The sequence below is a fragment of the Galeopterus variegatus genome, unplaced genomic scaffold (genome assembly GCF_000696425.1).
Source record: "Galeopterus variegatus unplaced genomic scaffold, G_variegatus-3.0.2 Scaffold4239, whole genome shotgun sequence".
NCBI classification, from domain to species: Eukaryota; Metazoa; Chordata; class Mammalia; order Dermoptera; family Cynocephalidae; genus Galeopterus; species Galeopterus variegatus.
In genome coordinates, this window is record NW_007730350.1 from 68,466 (window position 1) to 72,658 (window position 4,193).

Consider the following 4,193-nt stretch of genomic DNA (forward strand, 5'->3'; position numbering starts at 1 on the left):
TGCCCCCCCCCCCCCCGTTCCATTTAGAGAACTCCTGTATCTCTTCATGCTTGCCTTACTCTATCATGTTCTGCAGGTCAATGGTCTTACTCCTTAAATCCCTGAGCTTCTCATGGATGTAGATCTTATCATCCCAACCAGACTGTGAGCTCATCAATGATATATTTATATATTTTACTATCCCTCCCAAGACAGCCCACATGGTGCTTTGCCCATAGTAAGTAACAGTGAATTCACTTTTGGTCACGAAAGAGGAACTTTAGGGATCTATTGCTAGTTAAGGAAATCGACAGCTTGATAGATTGTATCTTGCCCAAGATGCTTGAGTGATGATTGAGCTTTGCCTTGACTATGAACAGACTAATAGCATAAGTGTGATTGCAAAGGATAAATAGATTCAATGGATTTAGAAAAAGCTTTTTAAGGGCTTAATCACTTTGTCTGTGTGCAAATATATTCTGTGAGATACAAGTGAGTGTGACAGGTTTGGCGGAACATTTTGTTAGCAGCTAGCTCATGCTCCTCTTTGTACTTTATAAACATCCACTAATACAGGCTGCATGATATCAGACTGACTGGCTCCCCTTCTTCCTCCCCACCCCCACTACTTCCATTAGTTTGAATTAATGAGATCCTATTGAATAGTTACTGTGTTGTTTCCTTTCTATTCTTCAGACATCTCCCCACTGAGTTTACCAAATAATTCAACTCTTTCACCTGAAGCTGCTTAGACCTGCATAACTCAGGTAGATAACTCTAGTCTGAAACAGGTCTATAGACACCACTGTGTATTCAGTAGTAGGTTTATTTCTAAAATGCTCTTTCCTTACCCATTTCCATTGTACTAGCATCGAAGGTTTTTACTTAGACTTGGCCCTATCTCCCAGTTGTTTACTGTTCTTTCCGTCTTCTTCAGTTAGTATAGCAGTTGTGAAATACAGTTATAATGCTACATTCCTAGGTCAGTGTAAGAAGCTGTAAATCAACAATTCCCTCTAAATGCAGAAGGTTTCAGATTGAGGTGGCAATAGAATCTCTGCTCTTTGAATTTTCAAATGGTAGGGGGAACATTCAGCTCTATAAAATCAAGTAAAATTCTGTGGAGCTTTCCAGTACACCCACACCCACACCCACACCCACACACACACACACACACACACACGCACGCACACACGCACGCACGCACGCATGCACGCACGCATGCACACACGCACACACGCACACACACACACACACACACACACGTATATATTTTCTTTTTTGGCTGGTATGGGGATTTGCATCCTTTACTTGGTGTTATCAGCACTACACTCTAACCGAGTGAGCTAACCATGCGGCCCACCAGTATTATATTTATCTGGTACAGGGCTCTTCAGAATTCCCGATCCCTGGAGATTCCGTTAGGCCATCAGGGTGAAGCTAAGCTGGGTAGGCTCATTTCAAACCCTCCTGGCCCCAATTACTACTGAAATCATTTTGATCAGTCTAATATTTAGAAATTCTGAGTGATTTTATATGAAATAATGATTCAAATGCTTTAAAAAACTCTTTGTATATGCTTAACATGTAGTGATAATAATAATAATGAATAATAATTGCAGCCAACATTTAGTGAGTGCTTCTGTCAGGCACTAAGTGTTTTCTGTTTTTACTCTATCAAATCTTTTAATCCTCACAACAATCTTCTGAGGTAGGTTTTATGACTAGCTCTACCTGACAGATGAGAAGCTGGTCCATGGAGGTGAAATAACAAACCCAAAGTCATGCAGTTAGACTGTGGCATGGCTGATATTCGGCAGCTGCCTGTTAGCCTAGTGCGTCGTTTTTCAGACCTTACGTATGTTACAAAAGGACTTTGTGCTTGGGTTAAGGAGAACTTGGTCTAGGAGTCTGTATTATCTGTTTCTGTTACTTATAACAAAATACCTGGAACTGGGTGACTTATAAAGAAAACAAAATTTATTACTTACGGTTTCTGAGGCTGGGAAGTCTAAAGTCCATCTAGTGGTGGCAACAGCGACCCAGGGGTCTCACACTGCAAGATGGTGGAAGCAGAGAGAGCAGAGAGAAAGACAGACTCTCCTCTTCTTTTAAAGCCCTCAGAACCGTGCCCCTGGCCACCATTACTAATCCATTCACTACTGCAGGGTCCTACAATCCAATCACCTCTTCAATTGAGGCCCCACCTCTCAATTACCATAATAGGATGTCCCACCCTCTCAACAGTCACAGTAGGGGCTAAGTTTCTAATACACGAAACTTGGGGGATACAATTCAATCTTCAGTGAGTTTTGGGGGGACATAATCCAATCCACTACAGGGTCAGACAGGCTAGATTAACATCCGGCTCAGCCACTTCAGCTGCTTGACCTGTGAAGCATCACAACTTTGTCGAGCTTTCTTTTCTCTTATGTAAAGTGGGACAGGAGTAGGGCAGGTCCTCTTATCTGAGCATAGCAGGTCTCAGAGCCCCTTGAAAAAATGAATCTCCTTAAAACAGGGACCAAAATTTCATAGGGAACAGTGGTAGAAAGAGATTTGCCTGGGGTTCTATTTTTGAAGATGAAACTAAAAGTATGAAAATAAGTATCATATTTATAAAGTTTATATTTTACTTCCTTGACTAAAAGGCAGCATAGGATCACAGTTAGAAATAAGGCCTGGGAGCAGGCTGATTTGGAAACCAGCTCTGCCATTTTCTAACTGTGTGATCTTATGCAAGTTTTAATTTTCAACTTCATGCTGATTCTAAGAATGAGCAGAAAGTGAAGAGTGTGTGTGTGTGTGTGTGTGTGTGTGTGTGTGTGTGAGAGAGAGAGAGAGAGAGAGAGAGAGAGAGAGAGATTGAGATTAGTTGGGGAAGAGAGGTGTGAATTTTTCTGACAAAATTGATTGCACGCCATAACATCTGTGCTGTCACATTTGATTTTCAAAGCATAATTATGAAGGCCATTTTTATTAGAAATACCAGGAGCTTCTATTTTCTCATTGGGGGTGTAGGGAGAAGGTAGTCTTATTCCTCTAATATTGAAATTATTCTCTTTGAAGCCCCTGTTTTGTCATGATTTTTCTCTTTTTCACTTGCTAATGTGTCCCTGCCACATTCTCATTGATTGGTAGCTTCATACATAATTTAAGCAGTTCTCCAATGACACTTTTCTCAACTTTATGGAAATTTTTTTGTGCTTTAAAAAAGATTTCCAGGGCCGGCCGGTGGCGCACTGCTACAGTGCGCCGCTTGGGAGCATGGCGGCGCTCCCGCCGAGGGTTCGAATCCCACATACAGACCGGTTCCCGCTCACTGGCTGAGCGAGGTGCGGGTGCGACACTGAGGGTTGCGATCCGTTGCCGGACACGAAAAAAGACAAAAAGGAAAAAAAAAAAAGATTTCCAGTTTTATTTTAAATTGATTTGTATTTTATTTACACCATTGGGTAATCACACCAAGACCAAAGTAAACAAACAAACAAGTGCAAAAAAAGCTGGGGTGGCTGGAGAACAGATGCTAGTGTTGTGGAGTCAGGGGAGGGCAGAGAACGAGTGGGGGACGGAGTTGCTGGTGACGGGCTTACTTTTACAATGGTCTTAATTCATTTTTTTCAGTATTTCTGTGTTTAGATAGATTTTGCTTCTTGGTGTAAGTTCGTAATGGCAGGACTTGGAAATGAATTTTCAGGTAACAAGGGCTTCCTATATATTTCTCTCAAGGTTGCTGTGAAGATCATTTGAGATGATGTTTGTAGAATATTTAGCACAGTGCCTGATACATCATTCGTTTTCCAAATGTAGTTATTAATAGTGTTAATAAGTATTCTTTGAGCATTATCTGTTAATTGGTTGCGTAAAAGGCATTTAAGCCAATGGTTATTAATATGTTCAAAGACAAAATTAAAGTCTTGTGTTTTATAGTCAATCTATCTTAGGAGTATTTTATTTAAATGCAAAAGTATGAGAAACCTAGAATTTCGTAAAGTTAAGATCTGACTTTTTTCTGTGTTGAATGTTGTATGTACTTTCCTCTTTAATTAAAAAAAATTTTTAGCCGTTTAAAAATGGCCTAATATTTTTATTTAGGGTTAAGTAGCTATCAAATATATTGGGATATTATGTACTTCTCATAATGTAAGTCTAAAATATTATACCTTTTGTGTCTTTTTAAAAAAACTTTTATTTGCATTTATTTTATGCTGAAT